The 7,550-nt window shown below is 45.7% G+C and overlaps 1 protein-coding gene across 1 annotated transcript in view; it reads left to right on the top strand.

Annotated features, from left to right (window-relative positions):
• Window positions 1–282: 282 nt before the first annotated feature.
• Window positions 283–7,550, top strand: part of LOC311342310 (rho guanine nucleotide exchange factor TIAM1-like) — a gene marked incomplete at its 3' end in the record, with an annotated part of 53,737 nt that continues 46,469 nt past the window's right edge. Inside the window, exon 1 of the mRNA XM_084467151.1 lies at window positions 283–400. The remainder of the gene's footprint in view (window positions 401–7,550) is intronic.

Below are 7,550 nucleotides of genomic sequence, written 5' to 3'. Positions count from 1 at the left end.
AACAATGCAATGACGCCTTAAGTTAAAGATATAGTAACACTTAATTTAGACATCAATAATAATTTACTTTCATACGTGAAAGGTAATGACCAATTGAATCCACTGATTGGCTGAGGTGCGGGGGAGCTAATTAAGCAGCGTCCTCTCAGAGTCGTGGGTGCTCCTCCCGTCCCTCGTGGCTCCTCCCCCTCCCTCGCGCGGCGGCGGAGGATCAACACACGCATTGTCGGTCTATCCGGACGCTAGACACAAGCAGCGAATAGGCGGGGAAACACACGATATACTCCCGCAGCCACGATACCGCCCGGCAACCGGTCCGGTGGACCGACAGCAGCGCGTGAAAGCGGGATTTTAAAGATCGGTGATGGCTGTCGTCTCGCGCCGCAGACCGCGGTGACAGGTACGTGCGAAGAAACATTTTTGATCCACCGGGTCTTAGCGCCGTCTTTCCCTGCGCTATTCGATTTGACTTGATTCATCCAACTTTATATAAAATGAAGCAGACAGTGGGATACTGTGTCTAACATGCAAATGGTCCGTCAAGTGATTTGTATTGTTTACGTGGAGCAGTGGGGCCGCTGTTCGGTTCGGCCATCATCTATCACCAATGATTCAGCCGAATTAAATGTCATGTCATTCCTGGACGGACCGATCTTTCTAAGGGGTTAATGTCTGCCCGGTCTCTCCCCACTGCTCCTCCAAAACACACCGATATCGACCCCTGTCTGGGAAAGCATAGCTCACATAATTGACGAGGCACTAATGGCGATACACGGTGGACGGATGACCGAGGCAGGTGGGTACCGACCTGTGTGCGTTACAGATGCCGAGTCAAGGTGTTTGGGAGGGATTATCATCAGCCACAACCAGACCGGCTCATCTCCGGCAATGTGGGGTCCTGGATACTAAATGCACGGGAGTCATAGATGGAGAGGCGTGGAGAGGCGACTAGTGTGGTCTGACACATGTGTGTCGATGTTTCGCTGCTGCTGTGCTTGACACCCAGTTGCAATAAACGCACCATGGGATCGGGTTTGCTCTTCCCTGGGCCAGATACCCGCTCCTTCAGCTTATATCACCCCTCTTATGACCTTGTTATGGTTGCGTTGCTTTACATTGTGTTATCCTTCATGTGTTGGATATTGAGCTGGCTGCTGCATTGACAGACGATAGTCTGTCAAGGTGGTCACATTTGGTCTGTTACGGTCTTTGAGGACTGAGGCACCTGCCCAGGGGGGGAGTGGGGGCTCGCTATCCTCATGACTACATCGATTATCTGTTATGGTGTACCTAAATGGGGGCGGAGGGGGGGATTTGAGTAAATTTCGGCTGTCGATATGACTATAGATGATCTGTGTTATGATGTGAAATTGGGGTGTGGGGGGGGGGGGGCGGGGAGTGTAGACTGACCCTGCCTGTGGCACGTAAGCAGAGATGGCCGGCTGTCTGTCTGTCACACCTCTACCTCTGCTCCATCTGTCAGGCTTTGCTGCTTCTATTGGGGCTGTCAAATGTGTATATTGTGTGTGTACCTCAACCACGTCCTGTATTTCTTATTGTACATCGGCTGACAGTGTTTGACAGTTGAATGGTGGAAAGTGGCTCTTAGGTAATTGCACTGCACTCTATGATACTCATACTCTTATGATAATCTAACTTTTGCGATCAAACTTTGCTATAATGTCAATCTGCCTCTGATGAATATCATTACATTGTCATTTGGACAATCTCTGGTGCAGAGGTAGATGATCAAAGATGGGCTCTCACAAAGATTAGATTAATTTACGCTGTGCCAATCTAACTTTGTGATAACAATCTACCTCTGTTGAATGACATTGTAATCTCTGCGATCCCAGACGCAGACCAGACCAATCTGAGACAGCATGGGCCATACATGAAAGGAATGCGTGCGCACGCATTCATATGTTAATGTCATGGCTCCTTCGCACAATCCACGACTTTGTTTCACTTTCCCCGTCGTATTTACAGACATGCGGCCCCGACATGTGCATAATTCAGCCACTTAGCAAGTGTTTGGAGTGAGGGATTCATGCTGCACATGCTACACGGCACATAATGGTTCATCTCGTGTACAGAGCGGTGTGGAGTAAACAGAACCGACAGCCTACTCCTTGGCCTAAGGCCAGAGCCGTACACACAGCCAGATTACTGTTACACAGTGTACTTTGAAAAGTGTTTTTAAAAGGAAAATCTGCTGGGGGGGGGGGGGGGGGGGGGCGGGAGGAGGAGAACAAAAAAATCAGCCTCACAGAAAATGAAATGTTTGGAATGATCTGCAACTTTTTCTGTGAACGGTATACCTTGGGAAAAGCCAGTGTCTCACTAATCCCAGTATAGAGATCAGTGGCTGGCTGTCCTTTTAAACATTCTAAGTGTTTGTATTTTTGTTTATTGATGTATCCATCGTATGATGCAATATATATATATATATATATATAACGGGGAAAGTAGACCGCAATGCAGTCGAAGTTGGACATCAATTCAGAAACACTAATCTTTACAGACAACAGAGGGGAAGAGGCCTTAAGGCATATCATTTAAAGCTTAGCTACGATGAGCTGGATTTGAAATGAGCATAATTGTAACCATAAATCTTAACATAAAAGTGAAAATAAGGTGACTAAAATCACAATGCAGTGTTGTTCAAGCCTCTGCTAGTCATTCCTCCAGAGTCTAATGAATTATCCAAAGCAGAAGCTTTTCTTCATCTGGCCAAGGGGCTGTCCCACAGCAGTAGTTGTGTTTGAATTATGTGTTCTAAAACAACAGCGTGCGGCTTGATTCTGGCACATTGATGCACTATCTGAGATCAATGAGGCCTTAGCCACAGAGAGCACTGCCAACCTGTAAGCATTCTAAACTAAGATTCCCAACACCTAACTGCTCCTTACAAGACCCCATTTCACCATATGAAGGCGATAAGCCAATACATGCCATCTTAATGCCATCCTTTTGTTACATCAATCGTGTGGTTTGTCCAACCAGATGGTTCAAGGATGATAGATCCAGCACCACTGATCTATCCATCTGGGTGGACACAAATGTGGGGGGGGGGGGGTTTTAGCAAGCAAGTTTAGCAGCGATATGTGTTGGGCATCTTGCTATATTCACTGTAAATCACTTCTCTGCTAAATGGACTTGGCTACGTCGTCAATTATACTGTTTTAGAAATGCCACCAACCACTGCCAGCCAGCTACCGTAACCCATAAATTTAATCCACTAGGAAAATTGTGTCATTCTGCAGAGGGTCCACAATGGAGGTACTGTATATGGCTGGCATCGCCGATAGGTCAGGGCAACCTTCTCTCCTTCCACGTGAGGTTTGTAATAGGCCAGGCAGGTATACGGTAGACAGGCAAGCAGAAAGACAGGTGGGTTGGCAAAAGGTTAGCAGACACAGACAAGCAGGGAGGAAGACAGGCAGACAGACAGGGTGGGTAGGCAGACAGACAGGTGGATAGGCAGACAACGGCATGCGGATAGACAGACAGACAGACATGCAGCAGGGCAGGCAGGCAGGCCCACATGTGTCGGGATATGCAGGAAGATAGACAGGTGTTTTAATAATGGAGATGCCCAGGTAGGACTGGTCCATTATTGTTTTTTCCTAAATCCCTCTCCTGCCAAAGCCGTTTTAATATTTTAATAGATCCCTGTTTGTGAGTTTCTCCCAACTTGGAAAAACAATTTCTGGTATTCAGGCAGCCATTTTCCCCCCTCCTCGAGAAGGGCCTACATTCTCAGCAAATGTTTGCCCAATTTAGTTTATAATCAAAGCAAGCAGTTGGAGTGTAGTTATTAAAATGTGATTCTGTAAAAGAAATATGGTGCCACTGAAACATTATTAATGCAAAACAGGAGTGTGTGTGTGTGTGTGTGTGTGTGTGTGTGTGTGTGTGTGTGTGTGTGTGTGTGTGTGTGTGTGTGTGTGTGTGTGTGTGTGTGTGTGTGTCCACTTGTGTTTTCATTGTCTCCCAGTGTGGTCCTCTGTGTATCTTTGGTCCCCACATTGTATCCGTCCCCACGTTGCACAGAGTCCCAGCTAATTGCCAAATTTGTCTTGTGCCCCATTAGCCTAGCCCACCACTCTGCTGTAGAACAATAGAGTTATTGTCTGAAAACCCAACACACACCATAAGCAGTCATTGTAATTGGTCCCTCTGACAGAATGTACGCAGGCTAGCCACGGTATGTCCAGCGTAGGAAGTCATCCGTGTGTCATTCCAAGATGGTAGGAAGGCTAATAAACTCTGGCCATGTCCACACAAGCTGGCTGAAATGTAAACACGCTGTGTTTGTTTGCAACCTTTTCTGCCAATATAAGCGTTGCCAGCAGCGCTTACAAAACGCTGAGGCTGAACATCCATCACCCTTTTGGTTCCCTCTTGAAACAAAACAAACCTGGTCTTATTTACCTCCATGTAATGTGATATATTGAGTTTTTAAACAGGAGCTGGCTTCCCTCACCTGTTCCACCTGAGTGTGAAAGGTGAACTGTGACTATGACACTACGCTGTAGCTGCTCCTCTGTGTGTGCTGTTGGACGTCTTGCACTGCTGGACAGACATCTTACCCTGGTTCTCTATGGTGTTCAACATTATGAATAGTGCATTGGAAGCCAGGCAGCTGGTACAGTGCTGGTACAGCACTCGACTTAGACTCGACTTCAAACAAACATTGTATGTGCAGCCGTTGTCTTCTGTTTCCTGACACCATTACCTTCTTTTTCAATTACTTTGTATGCATGCAACACATTCCGCAAGGGTTAATACATTTCACCCCTTTTGGGCATCAGATGGTATAGCCCTAGTTTATGTTCACCTGCTCTATTCTAGAAGAATGGTATAGGTGTGTTGGTTAATGGTGGGGTTTAGTTAGGGCATTTTTCTCTAGGATGCCTACAGGTAGACTGCAGGCTGAACAACATGTGCACATCCATAAAAACATTAGCACACACACACAGGGCTATGTTTTGAATAAATAAACTGAAGAGACTATTGTTTAAAGCCTGGTCTACAGATTAACATTCAAGACCAGGAACCCGGCCCTGGGCTGTTCTGAGCATGGAAAGGAATACTGAGGGAACAAAGAGACGTAGCCCAAACAGACATTTATTGATCAGCCTTTCAAAGCATGTGGGGTGGCTGCTAGGCCTACTCGGTCCTGATCCAGGCACTGGGACCACTGTCTCTTCTGTTCTAGTAGGCTTAGGAAGACTCTGACAATGGTGGCAAGGTCTAATCACAGACTGGGTAGAAATGGGTGACGATGAAGACTCTATATAGACTGCCTCAATATAGGATCCTAATGGGAATATTGAGGGCGTGATAAATGCGGTAGATGTTCTTTAATATCTGATATCTGTCACTCTGTTGAAACCGATTATCGTGGTAAAAACAAAATAATAACTTATTTTGAAAGATTGAATCAGCAGAACTTTACTTTGATCATGTTATCCTTTACTTTGTTATCCTTTACTTTACTTTGTTATCCTGATTTACTTTGATTATATCAACATCGTCATCTTAGCTGTTTAATTCCTCCACTTCCTGGGGCTCGCCCTCCACACGAGTAATGTGGAGGAAAGTGACTTATGAATTCCATCTTCAGAACTTCATCTTCAAATTTTGCTTGTCCGTCCTCTTTTTTCCCTCATGACCCTCATGACCCTCGCTCTGTGAGGGAGACCCAGCAGGGAAGGGTTAGGGGGAGAGCTTGTGGGCTTCTCTTGGCTGATAAGACGCTGAGGTTGGCAGGGAGAACACAGTAAGCATCTCTAAACTGCTGCTGCAATGAATCACAGAGGGGGGCCTGGAGTTTTGGACACCCCACTTCCGTCCCATTCATCTGTAGCCAGAGGAATGCTGAGAATAACTCACAAACTCGTGGTTCTCAAACTCTTTTTGTCTAAGTGTGTGGACAAACTTGTGCTGTTACTATGGGGTTGATATCAATCTTAATAGCTCATCAATAACCCATTTTTAAAGTTACGATTGTTCCGTTGGATTTGGGCTCATTTATTAATTAAGTTTGTCTCCAGGAGATGTATAGTTTTTGTTTTTGTTTTTATGGCCAATGCATTGCCAATTTCCAACAACTAGCATAACATTCGCACCCTTTCTCAACCACTGCAATAGCCACACACAGCTTCATGTCACTGCTCAATGCAGCGATTTGAACGGTCCAGTTTCAGAACGTTATCTTGTAATTATTCTGCAAGTCTAGTTGAAAGCAGTTTCGTCGCAAATCTTTGATCTGACCTAGTCTTTAACAGATCCAAATGACTCCAAACTAAAAGTAGCGTTCAGTAAAAGTAAAGTTCCAGTCTCAAAGGGCTTCACCTGCCCACATTTTACCGCACCTGCTAATCCTAAGCCCTGTGAAGGACTTAAAGCAGAAACTCCCCCAACTTTTACAAGGAACCTAGAAGAGAGATCTCTTCTTCCGGTTAGGAGTGCAATAAGTGCCATAACGGGCGGACAATGGTATCAACAGATAAACCACAACTAAACCAGGAACTCCATTAGTGGACCGTACTATCCTGTCCTCTGCCTGACCCAGCTGCCACTCTGTGGGCCACCCCTGAGCAGATTTTGGGTCCTTTGGAACAAGCATCTTTTTCTTCCTCAATAAGTAATGCTGCTGACGATACCGAAAACCTGCTATGATGTAAGCCGTGAGTGTGAAGCAGTAGAGAACCAGTAAGCTTCCATCCTCTTCCTGCTCCTCCTCCTCGTCTTCTTTCTCCTGTGCATTCCAAATGAACTTACCGATTCACGCTGGAGCCTTTGAAGTCTGTCGGGAAGATGAGGAGCTCTGCAGGAGACCACAACCAGCACCACACTCTGCGCTAATGATCTCCTCCAACCCCTTGCTTCTGCTCTTTCATCTCTCTGGTGACGGTAGCGGTTTCTTCTATTCAAACTCCTCCTGGCTTGATTGGTGGATGTGGCCTACTGGCCTAGCCTCAGCCTCACCCTACAGTGTAAACGCTTTTAGGGCAATACAGCGATATAGTGTTGAAGACTTAAAAATGGATTACACTGTTGGGTTTGCCTAATTGCAGATGAGAAGAACAGCAGTTGGGGAAGGGAGAGTTGTTGATGTAGATTTGTCTGTAAATCGAAAAATGAAGCCAATTGTGTTTGCAACAGTGTAGACACTTCTAGAACATATATATATATATATATATATATATATATATCCCACACTCTATTTAATGTAATTCATGGCCTGGCTCATTTTGTTGAACAGCTCTGGTAGCATCGTTTTTTTGTCGCAGCAAATTAAACCAACAGGCAAAAGTTATTAGCAGCTGCATTCGGCTGCTGTTTTCCCACAGGTGTGCATTCTTTCCGGCCAATTGTTTTATTTGTGGAGCAGAAGATGTACAGCGTATCGTGTTGCAGCGTGGTCTACGCTGACCTTGTCACCTTCTCTGAAGCTCGGGCTAGGTTTTATTGTGTTTGCCAGACGAGGAAGACAAACACACTGTGTTTAATGTCAGTCCTGTCATTTCTATGCCGAG

This window comes from Micromesistius poutassou (assembly GCF_964030765.1).
Source record: "Micromesistius poutassou genome assembly, chromosome: 4".
NCBI classification, from domain to species: domain Eukaryota; kingdom Metazoa; phylum Chordata; class Actinopteri; order Gadiformes; family Gadidae; genus Micromesistius; species Micromesistius poutassou.
Note: the sequence above shows the minus strand (reverse complement) of the source record. Positions and strands in the feature narration are given on the sequence as shown.